A 17,327-nucleotide genomic window follows, 5' to 3' on the forward strand; every position below is an offset into this window, starting at 1 on the left:
CCGTGGTACTGACTGTGGCAAATGTTTCTAAACTATTATTTTATAAAATATTTATACAAAAAATAATTTACTCTTATCAAATATTAATTTGTGGCCTGTATTAAGGCCTATGTTATTTTCATTTTTTAGCAAAAATAATGAAATATTTCAATATATTATTAAAGTAACAGATCATTTCTTTTTTGGTGCTGCTTTTTTAATTTTTGTAGGAGATGATTTGGCAACAGAAGCTTTCTTAGCTTTTGGTGCTTTCGGTTTACGAGCAGGGCTACTTTTGGCAGCGGATTTTGTACTTTTTGCTGGTTTTGCTTTAACTGGTGCTTTTTTTGATGCCGCTGATGATTTTGCAGTAACTTTTTTAGCAGCAGTTGATGATGATGGAGTCGCTTTTTTTGCTTTAGGCTTTTTGGCTGCCAATGATGTAGTTGTGGCTTTCTTTTCTTTTGGTGCCCGTTTACTTTTAGCACTCTTTGCTGAACCTTTTGCTCCACTTTCTTTTTTGGAAACTTTTGATTTAGCTGAAGAATTAGATGAAGCGGAAGCAGCCAATTTGAATGAACCAGATGCACCTTTACCTTTAGTTTGTACCAAGGCTCCCTCAGTTACAGCAGCTTTTAAATATTTTTTAATAAATGGTGAAATTTTATCAGAATCCACTTTATAATTTGCAGCTAAATATTTTTTAATTGCTTGTAATGATGAACCACCACGTTCTTTTAAATTTTTAATTGCGTTAACAACCATTTCTGATGTACGTGGATGTGTTGGTTTTGAATGTTGTTTTGTACGTTTAGCACCAGAAGCTGTTGCTTTTTTTTGTTGGTGTTGTAGAAGCAGCAGTAACCGCAGTTGCTGCAACAGCTGTAGAATTTTCTTCGGCCATATTTTTTACTTTATAAAAATAATGTATTTATTATAAATATTTAAATGATAAAATATAATAATTCTATCAAATAAAAAATAAAGGTTTTCAATTATATCATTATTCACAATAATATAAGTCCCTATGTAAGTCAAAGTACCATGTAGAAAACACATAAAAATTAAATAGTATTTCTAATTTACTGTCGTAGTAAACATGATTTATTTTTTCAATTTCTATAATATATAAAATAATAAATTATAAATTTAATAATAATATTTATTTTATAAATTAAAATATATTTAATTTTTTTATTAACAATTATTAATAAACATAGTTTAATATTAATTATTTCAATCATACAAAACAATAATATTTTTAAGGTAAACTTAAAAAGTATATATTTTTATTTTTTATTTAATATCGATTTATTATAAATTATTAGTATATAAATAATTAAAAAATTTAATATATAAATATATATATTATAGTATAAGATTTCATTTTTAGAAAAACTTTTTTTGTCAATAATGAAAACGTATTATTATGAAATGTGTTAATCGAACATTGACAAAATATATTTCATTAGAAAATACTTTTATTTATGCATTAATATCAATAATTAACTATTAAATTAATTTTTTCATAATTATATAAAGAAATTTTATACTGATATAAGTATTTATATATTATAATATTTATTTTAAATATAAAAAAATTTATGACAAAATATATTATTAGAGTATTTGTTGAGATTAATATAAGATTATTTTAAATAAGAATTAATTTATATAATTATTAAAATATTATTAATTTTATGTTATGTAATTTTAATAAAAATAAATAATAATAATAAATATAAAAATTTTTTAACAATTTAAATTTTATATGATCTAAATAATTTTGTTAAGTACGATATGAGAAATCATTGTAAGCTTCGTTAAGAAACTTTGTAATATAAAATAATAATAATAATATTAAATATATAAATAAATAAAATAAATTTGATATATATTTTTAGTTCATTCTGTGTATAAATCAAAGGATACCGAATAATTGGTAACGGATGCGATATATTATAGTATCGAGTATTAAAACATCATATATAAATTTATCTTGTTATTCAAATTTTTTGTTAATTAACTTATGTATTTAGAAAATTTATAATATTATTTATATAATTGACATAAAATCTTATAAATTGAAATTTTATTAATATGTATCAAAAGAAGAGAGTAACGTATTGATATAATATCAAAGGATACTGATTATTTAAATAACGAATACGTCATATATTGTTTGTGTAACGAAGTTCACTTGGCCATCTAGTTTAAAATAACATTTTCAATAGAAAGTTTATATGCTTTTTTTTTCTTTTTTTTCTTTAATTATTAAAAAAATAAATTGAAATTTAATTCAATCAAATTTTATAATAATTTTAAAAAAATTTTTCCTTTTAAAAAATATTTTGTGATGTTGTGATAATATGTATTAATACAAGTGCATCCTGATACTTTTATCTCTAGTAAAGGTATGAGTATCATGAACAGTTTTGTTATCTAATGATATTATTTTGATAATATTTTGTGTATATTCTTATAATATTTTGTCTAAATATCATCATAATACAATATTATTTTGATAATATTTTATGAATATTCTTATAATATGTTACCTAAATGTCATCATAATATGATGAATTATTTCCATAATAACATATAAAAAAAGAAAAAAAAAAAAAAAAATAATTAATTTATAATTATTTAAATTGATTCTTTAAAAAAATATTATAATATATTATTTATAAAAATAATTTTTACTCTTATTTTAAATAAATTTGTGGCCTTTTATTAAAAGGCCTATGATCGATGTATTATTATTATAAAAATTAATGCAATGTTTTTAATTTATGCTTTCTTTTCAGTTTTCTTTGGTAATAACACTGCTTGAATGTTTGGTAATACACCACCTTGAGCAATTGTTACACCAGATAATAATTTATTTAATTCTTCATCATTACGAATTGCCAATTGTAAATGACGTGGAATGATACGTGTTTTTTTGTTATCACGGGCAGCATTACCAGCTAACTCGAGAACTTCTGCAGCCAAATATTCCATAACAGCAGCCAAATATACTGGGGCACCAGCACCTACTCGTTCAGCATAATTTCCTTTTCGTAATAATCTGTGAATTCTTCCAACAGGAAATTGTAATCCTGCTCGGCTTGATCTTGACTTTGCCTTTCCCTTTACTTTACCACCTTTACCTCGTCCAGACATAGCGAATAAATTTATTTAATTAATATTTTTTTTTGTAAATATAATCACACAGATGTGTACGTTACGGGGATTGTAACATAAATGTTTAAAATGTTATTTGGGTATTTTAATTTATAATATTTATAAAATATAAAACTTTAAAAATAAACCAATCACCTTATAGTATTATTTTCAGCCAATCAGAGAGTAGTATTCATTTTTATTGTTATATCCATCTTTGCGTATATAATACGCTAGTTGTATACACGACACGCTCATACATATACTGACTGGTGTTCTGTAACTATCTGTGTATATTAATTGTTTGTAACAATGCCACCAAAAACAAGTGGAAAAGCAGCAAAAAAAGCTGGCAAAGCTCAAAAAAATATATCAAAGAGTGATAAGAAAAAGAAGAGGAAGCGCAAGGAATCATATGCAATTTACATTTACAAAGTATTAAAACAAGTGCATCCTGATACTGGTATCTCTAGTAAAGCTATGAGTATCATGAACAGTTTTGTTAATGATATTTTTGAACGTATTGCTGCTGAAGCATCACGTTTAGCACATTATAATAAACGTTCAACAATCACAAGTCGGGAAATTCAAACCGCAGTTCGATTATTATTACCTGGTGAATTGGCAAAGCACGCTGTTAGTGAAGGTACTAAAGCTGTTACAAAATATACAAGTTCAAAATAAATAAATCGAAAATATTATTTAATTGATAACATAAAAATACATCAACATATAAAAACGGCTCTCTTTTTAAGAGAGCCATCAAATTTTTTAAATAAGAGTAAATTATTTTTATATATACAAAAAAATAAAATAAACAATTATTAATATCATATTTAATATAAAATTTTATATATTAATAGCTTGAATATATCTATTATTAGTATATCAATATTATTAATTTTAAATATAATAAAGGATATCGGAATATATATCGTAAATCAGTGTAATGCAAATGCATTACATTACCTTTATTATTTTCATTTTACATTTACTACTTGTTTATGTACGCTTATAATTATTAGAAAAATATTTTTAATAATTTTAAAAAATAAATGAAATAATAAAAATTTAATAATAAATTATTTATTGAAAGTATAACAAATGGTATAGCAAAATATTTATTTTCTTTGATTAAGGCGAAATGTTTTATCATATAGCACAGCAGTGCGAATCGTAGATTAGTTTAAAATGGAAAATCGAAAATTGAAAGTGTAATGTATGATGATGTATATGTGAATGTATATGTGAAATGTGTATGCTTTTGCTGTGACTATATATACAGGACGTCAAATAGCCCTTTTTCACACCCTTATATCTCAGAAACTACTTGAGCTATAATGTTGCGCTTTTCAACTTAAGGAGATATATACCCTGGGACGCCGTAAATCAAAGCTCACGTTCACGGCTCTCATCGTTTCCGAGCAATAACGCGTCAAAAAACGGCCACGCCCCGAAATTTTGTCACTCACTGACATAAATTCACAGCAAAACTGAGAAATGGTATAAAGATGCGGTTTTCATTAAAATAAATTAGAGAAAAATCATACCCCAGAAAAACTTCCAAATATCAAAATTTTTAACGGGAAATGGGAAATTTCGCTAATTAAAAGTGCATTTTTAGCCCTATTAAAAATACATGGGAAAATATGAACCAATCAGAAGGCTAGTTTTTTTTCCTATACAATTTGTATGGGAAAACTAAAATACGCTTAAAAATTTGTTATTTATATAATTTTAATTAAATATTGATTAAATTTGAATAAATATTAAATAAATATTCAAAAATTAATTGTGTATTTCAATATTTCCAACTTAAAATATTATAAAAATTAAATAAAATATATCTTATTACTAAGACCCTATGAAATTCAAAGTACCATGTAGAAAACATATTAAAATTATTATGTTACATTAATTAGGAAAATTTTAATTTGCTTTTATAGCGAAAACTGTAAGAGATAGAACAAAAGTTTAAATGCAAAAAATGTTCCTTGCATAAAATTAAACAATTCTGTATGAAAAATTTTGTTGTAAAGGTAATTGTTTTCCCGTGAAAAGCAAATAAAGAAAAAAAATTAAATTGCAATTTTCGGAAAAACGGTAAGAGATAGAACAAAAGTTTAAATGTAAAAAATGTTCCTTACATAAAAATAAACAACTTTTGTTTGAAACATTTTTTCGAAAAAACAATCATTTTCCCTCGAGAAAGTAAATAACCAGTCCTGTTTTTTTCGTTAATGCAAAATCCAACTTTTTTTGTCCTTAAATTTAAAAAAAGTATAAATATAATTTCACAAGAAGTTTTAAGCCATTTTGCTTGTATGTCTTGTAGTGTTCACTACTAACGGTTGCTATGACAACGAATTTTATTTTCTTTAAAACAATGGTATTGTTATGTTCAACAATAAATAATCTTGCAACCCAATTTTGAAGCCGACACCCTCAATCGATTACGTTGAAATTTTGTAAGCACGCTGACTTTGAATGACATTGAATTTTTATGGTTGACTTGATCAAATTTTCTCTTCGCTTCCGCCATATTTTGTTAAATGGGGGGGGGGATGTTATTACTCAATTTTAAAGCAGATATCTTCAACCGATTGAGTTGAAATTTTGTATACACGTTTAGATTTGATAACAAAACATGGTAAGGTTAGTGGCGTTATTATTTTTCCATCACTTCCACTATAATTGATTTATCTATAAATGATTCAGCTATACCGATTCTAAGGGACTTCTAAATTATAGAAAGATGCGATTTTGGACATTCGACAGAGACTTGCTTGAATTGAGGGTCAACCTATGCGCAGTACTATTACATGTAATCCTCGTGTGCGCACAAGCAATTTTTAAGGCCTACATGTGCGCAGTAACAAAATATAAATTTAGCGTATGCGCAGTTGCAAGATTCAGGATAAATGCATGCGCACAACTATAATTATTGATTAATCTGTGGGCACTTCCCGGATATAATACCCAAATATGCGCACTAACAAAATATAAAGTCCCTGTATGTGCAGTTGTAATATTCAGGATCAACCCATGCGCAGTATTATTACATGTAATCCACATGTGCGCACATGCAATATATAAGGCCTACATATGCGCAGTAGCAAAATATTAACCAAGCTAATACGCAGTTCTAAGATTCAGGTAAAATGCATGCGCAGAACTATCATTTGTGATTAATTTATGCGCATTTTCAATATTTAAGGACCAAATATGCCCATTTACAAAATATAGGGTTCCCGTTTGCGCAGTTGTAATATTTAGAATCAACCCATGCGCAGTACTACATCATGTAATCCACATGCGTGTACTAGCAATATATAAGGCCTATATACGCGCAGAAACAAAATATAAATTCAGCGTATGCGTAGTTGTAAGATTCAGGATAAATGCATACGCACAACTATAATTATTGATTAATCTGTGCGCACTTGCCGGATATAATACTCAAATATGCGCACTAACAATATATAAAGTCCCTGTATGCGCAGTTGTAATATTCAGGATCAACCCATGCGCAGTACTATTACATGTAATCCACATGTGCGCACTAGCAATATATAAGGCCAACATATGCGCAGTAGCAAAATATTAATGAAGCTAATGCGCAGTTCTAAGATTCAGGTAAAATGCATGCGCAGAACTATAATTTGAGATTAATTTATGCGCATTTTCAATATTTAAGGACCAAATATGCCCATTTACAAAATATAAGGTCCCTGTTTGCGCAGTTGTAATATTTAGAATCAACCCATGCGCAGTAATATTTCATGTAATCCACATGCGTGCACTAGCAATGTATTAGGCCTACATACGCGCAGTAACAAAATATAAATTCAGCGTATGCGTAGTTGTAAGATTTAGGATAAATGCATGGGCCGAACTATAATTTGTGATTAATCTGTACGTACTTCCAATATATAAGACCCAAATATGCACACTTACAAAATTTAAGGTCAATGTGTGCGCAGTTGTTGTATTCCAGATTATCCCATGCGCAGAACAAATTTATGGGATCAAAGTGTGCGCAATACCAATATATAAGACCCAAATATGCGCACTTACAAAATATAAGGCCCCTGTATGAGCCGTTGTAATATTCAGGATCAATCCATGTGCAGAACTATTTTATGAAATCAAGCTGTGCGTATTACCCATAAATAAGGCCTAAATATTTGCAGTTACATAATATCTGTCTGTCCATATGCACATCTATCTGCCAACACGATAACTCAAAAACGAAAAGAGATATTAAGATGAAATTTTTATAGCGTACTCAGGACGTAAAAAGTGAGGTCAAGTTCGTAAATGATCATTATACGTCAATTGATTTCTGGGTCTGTGGAACCCATCTTGTAAACCGTTAGAGATATAACAAAAATTTTAATGTAAAAATAATTTTTTAAATAAGAGTAAATTATTTTTATATATACAAAAAAATAAAATAAACAATTATTAATATCATATTTAATATAAAATTTTATATATTAATAGCTTGAATATATCTATTATTAGTATATCAATATTATTAATTTTAAATATAATAAAGGATATCGGAATATATATCGTAAATCAGTGTAATGCAAATGCATTACATTACCTTTATTATTTTCATTTTACATTTACTACTTGTTTATGTACGCTTATAATTATTAGAAAAATATTTTTAATAATTTTAAAAAATAAATGAAATAATAAAAATTTAATAATAAATTATTTATTGAAAGTATAACAAATGGTATAGCAAAATATTTATTTTCTTTGATTAAGGCGAAATGTTTTATCATATAGCACAGCAGTGCGAATCGTAGATTAGTTTAAAATGGAAAATCGAAAATTGAAAGTGTAATGTATGATGATGTATATGTGAATGTATATGTGAAATGTGTATGCTTTTGCTGTGACTATATATACAGGACGTCAAATAGCCCTTTTTCACACCCTTATATCTCAGAAACTACTTGAGCTATAATGTTGCGCTTTTCAACTTAAGGAGATATATACCCTGGGACGCCGTAAATCAAAGCTCACGTTCACGGCTCTCATCGTTTCCGAGCAATAACGCGTCAAAAAACGGCCACGCCCCGAAATTTTGTCACTCACTGACATAAATTCACAGCAAAACTGAGAAATGGTATAAAGATGCGGTTTTCATTAAAATAAATTAGAGAAAAATCATACCCCAGAAAAACTTCCAAATATCAAAATTTTTAACGGGAAATGGGAAATTTCGCTAATTAAAAGTGCATTTTTAGCCCTATTAAAAATACATGGGAAAATATGAACCAATCAGAAGGCTAGTTTTTTTTCCTATACAATTTGTATGGGAAAACTAAAATACGCTTAAAAATTTGTTATTTATATAATTTTAATTAAATATTGATTAAATTTGAATAAATATTAAATAAATATTCAAAAATTAATTGTGTATTTCAATATTTCCAACTTAAAATATTATAAAAATTAAATAAAATATATCTTATTACTAAGACCCTATGAAATTCAAAGTACCATGTAGAAAACATATTAAAATTATTATGTTACATTAATTAGGAAAATTTTAATTTGCTTTTATAGCGAAAACTGTAAGAGATAGAACAAAAGTTTAAATGCAAAAAATGTTCCTTGCATAAAATTAAACAATTCTGTATGAAAAATTTTGTTGTAAAGGTAATTGTTTTCCCGTGAAAAGCAAATAAAGAAAAAAAATTAAATTGCAATTTTCGGAAAAACGGTAAGAGATAGAACAAAAGTTTAAATGTAAAAAATGTTCCTTACATAAAAATAAACAACTTTTGTTTGAAACATTTTTTCGAAAAAACAATCATTTTCCCTCGAGAAAGTAAATAACCAGTCCTGTTTTTTTCGTTAATGCAAAATCCAACTTTTTTTGTCCTTAAATTTAAAAAAAGTATAAATATAATTTCACAAGAAGTTTTAAGCCATTTTGCTTGTATGTCTTGTAGTGTTCACTACTAACGGTTGCTATGACAACGAATTTTATTTTCTTTAAAACAATGGTATTGTTATGTTCAACAATAAATAATCTTGCAACCCAATTTTGAAGCCGACACCCTCAATCGATTACGTTGAAATTTTGTAAGCACGCTGACTTTGAATGACATTGAATTTTTATGGTTGACTTGATCAAATTTTCTCTTCGCTTCCGCCATATTTTGTTAAATGGGGGGGGGATGTTATTACTCAATTTTAAAGCAGATATCTTCAACCGATTGAGTTGAAATTTTGTATACACGTTTAGATTTGATAACAAAACATGGTAAGGTTAGTGGCGTTATTATTTTTCCATCACTTCCACTATAATTGATTTATCTATAAATGATTCAGCTATACCGATTCTAAGGGACTTCTAAATTATAGAAAGATGCGATTTTGGACATTCGACAGAGACTTGCTTGAATTGAGGGTCAACCTATGCGCAGTACTATTACATGTAATCCTCGTGTGCGCACAAGCAATTTTTAAGGCCTACATGTGCGCAGTAACAAAATATAAATTTAGCGTATGCGCAGTTGCAAGATTCAGGATAAATGCATGCGCACAACTATAATTATTGATTAATCTGTGGGCACTTCCCGGATATAATACCCAAATATGCGCACTAACAAAATATAAAGTCCCTGTATGTGCAGTTGTAATATTCAGGATCAACCCATGCGCAGTATTATTACATGTAATCCACATGTGCGCACATGCAATATATAAGGCCTACATATGCGCAGTAGCAAAATATTAACCAAGCTAATACGCAGTTCTAAGATTCAGGTAAAATGCATGCGCAGAACTATCATTTGTGATTAATTTATGCGCATTTTCAATATTTAAGGACCAAATATGCCCATTTACAAAATATAGGGTTCCCGTTTGCGCAGTTGTAATATTTAGAATCAACCCATGCGCAGTACTACATCATGTAATCCACATGCGTGTACTAGCAATATATAAGGCCTATATACGCGCAGTAACAAAATATAAATTCAGCGTATGCGTAGTTGTAAGATTCAGGATAAATGCATACGCACAACTATAATTATTGATTAATCTGTGCGCACTTGCCGGATATAATACTCAAATATGCGCACTAACAATATATAAAGTCCCTGTATGCGCAGTTGTAATATTCAGGATCAACCCATGCGCAGTACTATTACATGTAATCCACATGTGCGCACTAGCAATATATAAGGCCAACATATGCGCAGTAGCAAAATATTAATGAAGCTAATGCGCAGTTCTAAGATTCAGGTAAAATGCATGCGCAGAACTATAATTTGAGATTAATTTATGCGCATTTTCAATATTTAAGGACCAAATATGCCCATTTACAAAATATAAGGTCCCTGTTTGCGCAGTTGTAATATTTAGAATCAACCCATGCGCAGTAATATTTCATGTAATCCACATGCGTGCACTAGCAATGTATTAGGCCTACATACGCGCAGTAACAAAATATAAATTCAGCGTATGCGTAGTTGTAAGATTTAGGATAAATGCATGGGCCGAACTATAATTTGTGATTAATCTGTACGTACTTCCAATATATAAGACCCAAATATGCACACTTACAAAATTTAAGGTCAATGTGTGCGCAGTTGTTGTATTCCAGATTATCCCATGCGCAGAACAAATTTATGGGATCAAAGTGTGCGCAATACCAATATATAAGACCCAAATATGCGCACTTACAAAATATAAGGCCCCTGTATGAGCCGTTGTAATATTCAGGATCAATCCATGTGCAGAACTATTTTATGAAATCAAGCTGTGCGTATTACCCATAAATAAGGCCTAAATATTTGCAGTTACATAATATCTGTCTGTCCATATGCACATCTATCTGCCAACACGATAACTCAAAAACGAAAAGAGATATTAAGATGAAATTTTTATAGCGTACTCAGGACGTAAAAAGTGAGGTCAAGTTCGTAAATGATCATTATACGTCAATTGATTTCTGGGTCTGTGGAACCCATCTTGTAAACCGTTAGAGATATAACAAAAATTTTAATGTAAAAAATATTCCTTATAAAGAAATAACCAACTTTTGCATAAAACATTTTTTCGAAAACATGACTGTTTACCCATGCGGACGCAAATTAGGCGTAAATTATATAGAATGCATTATATAATAATCAATATCAGTTATATGAAAAGGAAATTTTCATTATAATATTTATAAATAACACTATTTTGATGACATCTTGTTCGGCATATTTCTTGACGTACGAGGCTCAGTATTCAACAGTAATTCAATGTATGCATAATGGTGAGTTAAAATTGTTACAAACACTTTCAACTTAAATACTATTGCCTGGCAAAAAGAAGTGATATCCCACCAAAAACATAAATGTGTAAAAAGGCGTAGATGAATTCCAATAAACTCAATTACGTCAGCCCAAAAAAGTTGTGAAATCCCGTAGAGAAAAAAATTATTCGAAAAAAAATTATAAAAATGGCATAAATTTATTGAGTAACTTTTCCGTAAAGAAACATTAAAGTATTACATTAGCAACTTTTCGGTGACTTCATACCTACACGCACCTGTATAGGAGAACAAAAGATAATCGTTAACCCCCTACTATCTCCCTCCTCCCCTCTAATGTTATGACGTTATAATTTTTTCACAACTTTTATTAAACATCAAAATTTAAATTTAAACAATCAAAGTATTCTTTAGATTAAAGTCAAGCACCTACTTAACAAAGGCCTAATTTTTTTACTAAAGTACGAAAATTGTTGGTTTAAATTTCTTGTGTAAGTTTCTCCTTAGTACGTATTTATTTAATATTTTACTTCGCAAGTTTTTTATTTTTAGATTCGTTTTTTGTATTCCGAAAACTTGCGAAGTAAAATATTAAATAAATACGTACTAAGGAGAAACTTACACAAGAAATTTAAACCAACAATTTTCGTACTTTAGTAAAAAAATTAGGCCTTTGTTAAGTAGGTGCTTGACTTTAATCTAAAGAATACTTTGATTGTTTAAATTTAAATTTTGATGTTTAATAAAAGTTGTGAAAAAATTATAACGTCATAACATTAGAGGGGAGGAGGGAGATAGTAGGGGGTTAACGATTATCTTTTGTTCTCCTATACAGGTGCGTGTAGGTATGAAGTCACCGAAAAGTTGCTAATGTAATACTTTAATGTTTCTTTACGGAAAAGTTACTCAATAAATTTATGCCATTTTTATAATTTTTTTTCGAATAATTTTTTTCTCTACGGGATTTCACAACTTTTTTGGGCTGACGTAATTGAGTTTATTGGAATTCATCTACGCCTTTTTACACATTTATGTTTTTGGTGGGATAAATTTATTCGCTATGTCTGGACGAGGTAAAGGTGGTAAAGTAAAGGGAAAGGCAAAGTCAAGATCAAGCCGAGCAGGATTACAATTTCCTGTTGGAAGAATTCACAGATTATTACGAAAAGGAAATTATGCTGAACGAGTAGGTGCTGGTGCCCCAGTATATTTGGCTGCTGTTATGGAATATTTGGCTGCAGAAGTTCTCGAGTTAGCTGGTAATGCTGCCCGTGATAACAAAAAAACACGTATCATTCCACGTCATTTACAATTGGCAATTCGTAATGATGAAGAATTAAATAAATTATTATCTGGTGTAACAATTGCTCAAGGTGGTGTATTACCAAACATTCAAGCAGTGTTATTACCAAAGAAAACTGAAAAGAAAGCATAAATTAAAAACATTGCATTAATTTTTATAATAATAATACATCGATCATAGGCCTTTTAATAAAAGGCCACAAATTTATTTAAAATAAGAGTAAAAATTATTTTTATAAATAATATATTATAATATTTTTTTAAAGAATCAATTTAAATAATTATAAATTAATGATTCTTTTTTTTTTTTTTTTTTTTTTATATGTTATTATGGAAATAATTCATCATATTATGATGACATTTAGGTAACATATTATAAGAATATTCATAAAATATTATCAAAATAATATTGTATTATGATGATATTTAGACAAAATATTATAAGAATATACACAAAATATTATCAAAATAATATCATTAGATAACAAAACTGTTCATGATACTCATACCTTTACTAGAGATAAAAGTATCAGGATGCACTTGTATTAATACATATTATCACAACATCACAAAATATTTTTTAAAAGGAAAAATTTTTTTAAAATTATTATAAAATTTGATTGAATTAAATTTCAATTTATTTTTTTAATAATTAAAGAAAAAAAAGAAAAAAAAAGCATATAAACTTTCTATTGAAAATGTTATTTTAAACTAGATGGCCAAGTGAACTTCGTTACACAAACAATATATGACGTATTCGTTATTTAAATAATCAGTATCCTTTGATATTATATCAATACGTTACTCTCTTCTTTTGATACATATTAATAAAATTTCAATTTATAAGATTTTATGTCAATTATATAAATAATATTATAAATTTTCTAAATACATAAGTTAATTAACAAAAAATTTGAATAACAAGATAAATTTATATATGATGTTTTAATACTCGATACTATAATATATCGCATCCGTTACCAATTATTCGGTATCCTTTGATTTATACACAGAATGAACTAAAAATATATATCAAATTTATTTTATTTATTTATATATTTAATATTATTATTATTATTTTATATTACAAAGTTTCTTAACGAAGCTTACAATGATTTCTCATATCGTACTTAACAAAATTATTTAGATCATATAAAATTTAAATTGTTAAAAAATTTGTATATTTATTATTATTATTTATTTTTATTAAAATTACATAACATAAAATTAATAATATTTTAATAATTATATAAATTAATTCTTATTTAAAATAATCTTATATTAATCTCAACAAATACTCTAATAATATATTTTGTCATAAATTTTTTTATATTTAAAATAAATATTATAATATATAAATACTTATATCAGTATAAAATTTCTTTATATAATTATGAAAAAATTAATTTAATAGTTAATTATTGATATTAATGCATAAATAAAAGTATTTTCTAATGAAATATATTTTGTCAATGTTCGATTAACACATTTCATAATAATACGTTTTCATTATTGACAAAAAAAGTTTTTCTAAAAATGAAATCTTATACTATAATATATATATTTATATATTAAATTTTTTAATTATTTATATACTAATAATTTATAATAAATCGATATTAAATAAAAAATAAAAATATATACTTTTTAAGTTTACCTTAAAAATATTATTGTTTTGTATGATTGAAATAATTAATATTAAACTATGTTTATTAATAATTGTTAATAAAAAAATTAAATATATTTTAATTTATAAAATAAATATTATTATTAAATTTATAATTTATTATTTTATATATTATAGAAATTGAAAAAATAAATCATGTTTACTACGACAGTAAATTAGAAATACTATTTAATTTTTATGTGTTTTCTACATGGTACTTTGACTTACATAGGGACTTATATTATTGTGAATAATGATATAATTGAAAACCTTTATTTTTTATTTGATAGAATTATTATATTTTATCATTTAAATATTTATAATAAATACATTATTTTTATAAAGTAAAAAATATGGCCGAAGAAAATTCTACAGCTGTTGCAGCAACTGCGGTTACTGCTGCTTCTACAACACCAACAAAAAAAGCAACAGCTTCTGGTGCTAAACGTACAAAACAACATTCAAAACCAACACATCCACGTACATCAGAAATGGTTGTTAACGCAATTAAAAATTTAAAAGAACGTGGTGGTTCATCATTACAAGCAATTAAAAAATATTTAGCTGCAAATTATAAAGTGGATTCTGATAAAATTTCACCATTTATTAAAAAATATTTAAAAGCTGCTGTAACTGAGGGAGCCTTGGTACAAACTAAAGGTAAAGGTGCATCTGGTTCATTCAAATTGGCTGCTTCCGCTTCATCTAATTCTTCAGCTAAATCAAAAGTTTCCAAAAAAGAAAGTGGAGCAAAAGGTTCAGCAAAGAGTGCTAAAAGTAAACGGGCACCAAAAGAAAAGAAAGCCACAACTACATCATTGGCAGCCAAAAAGCCTAAAGCAAAAAAAGCGACTCCATCATCATCAACTGCTGCTAAAAAAGTTACTGCAAAATCATCAGCGGCATCAAAAAAAGCACCAGTTAAAGCAAAACCAGCAAAAAGTACAAAATCCGCTGCCAAAAGTAGCCCTGCTCGTAAACCGAAAGCACCAAAAGCTAAGAAAGCTTCTGTTGCCAAATCATCTCCTACAAAAATTAAAAAAGCAGCACCAAAAAAGAAATGATCTGTTACTTTAATAATATATTGAAATATTTCATTATTTTTGCTAAAAAATGAAAATAACATAGGCCTTAATACAGGCCACAAATTAATATTTGATAAGAGTAAATTATTTTTTGTATAAATATTTTATAAAATAATAGTTTAGAAACATTTGCCACAGTCAGTACCACGGATGGGTGGCCACTTGAGAATACTGTGTGCGGGTGCATTTTTATTTAAAATATATGGTATAATAAATAAGTATATATTTAAATTGATTACTTCATTGAAAATTTTAATAATATACTTTAATATTAATGATATTTATGAAAAATATATATTTGTAAAAATTTTCATTTATTACTGGCAACAGCCATACCACGTTGAAAACACCGGTTCTCGTCCGATCACCGAAGTTAAGCAACATTGGGCACAGTCAGTACTTGGATGGGTGACCGCTTGGGAACACTGTGTGCGGTTGCCTTTTTATATTAAAAATATAAATTATTTTTCTTCTTTTCTTTTTTTTTACACACCATATATAAATATATGTTATTTATAAATGTAAACCTTTTATATTATTCGTCAACAAATAAATATTATTTTTTGTATAAAATTTTATTGCATTTATAACTCATATCATGGTTACTTTAAAGCGAGAAGTTTTTTTAATATTTCAAATGAATATAAAATAATATAAATTTTATGAAATTTATTTATTTTTAGAAATAGCAATCGCTTATAATTATAACAAAATTTTAATAATGTTTAATTTTATTTCAATAATTTATATATATATTTTTTAATAAAAATAATATACTCTTATTTAATAATATATGTTGGTCCTATATATAGGACCGAAAATATTTCTTATTTGTTTTTTTTTTTTTTAAATTGTCATTTAAAACGCTTATGCACGTTCTCCACGAATACGTCTTGCCAATTGTATATCCTTAGGCATAATTGTAACACGCTTTGCATGAATTGCGCATAAATTGGTATCTTCAAATAAACCTACTAAATAGGCTTCACTAGCTTCTTGTAATGCCATAACAGCTGAACTTTGGAAACGTAAATCGGTTTTAAAATCTTGTGCAATTTCACGTACTAAACGTTGGAATGGTAATTTACGAATTAACAATTCAGTACTTTTTTGATAACGACGAATTTCTCGTAAAGCTACTGTACCAGGACGATATCTGTGTGGTTTTTTTACTCCACCAGTTGCTGGTGCACTTTTACGTGCAGCTTTCGTTGCTAATTGTTTTCTTGGTGCTTTACCACCAGTTGATTTACGTGCAGTTTGCTTGGTTCTAGCCATTTTCAAATAATAATGTTTTTACAAAAAAACACACAATTTTAAAAATTATATTCGACAATTTGATACTACAAAGTCAAATGTTTAAATGCGAAATAAATGTGTTGTATTTATATTTATATGAAATTTCAAAATTTTTGTTGTTATATCCTATTGGATAGCTATCAGAGTATGGACTAATCAAATTGTATAGGCGTGGCTTAAAAAATCTTTAATGCTTTATATAAAAAGGCACAATTGTACCGGCGCTCACATACATTACAATACTTGTGAGGTTAACACACGTGTTATCCGTTCGTTAAAATATTGTAAATAATTTTTTATTAAAATGACTGGCAGAGGAAAATGTGGAAAGGGTCTTGGAAAAGGGGGTGCAAAACGTCATAGAAAAGTTTTGCGTGATAATATCCAAGGTATTACAAAACCTGCAATTCGTCGTTTAGCACGACGAGGTGGAGTAAAACGTATCTCTGGTTTAATTTATGAAGAAACACGTGGTGTACTTAAAGTATTCCTTGAAAATGTTATTCGGGATGCTGTTACATATACTGAACACGCA

General features: G+C 27.3%; 1 non-coding gene across 1 annotated transcript; it reads left to right on the plus strand.

Annotated features, from left to right (window-relative positions):
• The first annotated feature begins 15,815 nt into the window (after window positions 1–15,815).
• LOC123304323 lies at window positions 15,816–15,934 on the plus strand. The gene has a single exon (XR_006536354.1). It is a non-coding gene; the product is annotated as a 5S ribosomal RNA (ribosomal RNA).
• Window positions 15,935–17,327: the final 1,393 nt, after the last annotated feature.

The sequence above is a fragment of the Chrysoperla carnea genome, assembly GCF_905475395.1.
Source record: "Chrysoperla carnea chromosome X unlocalized genomic scaffold, inChrCarn1.1 SUPER_X_unloc_4, whole genome shotgun sequence".
Classification (NCBI taxonomy): Eukaryota; Metazoa; Arthropoda; class Insecta; order Neuroptera; family Chrysopidae; genus Chrysoperla; species Chrysoperla carnea.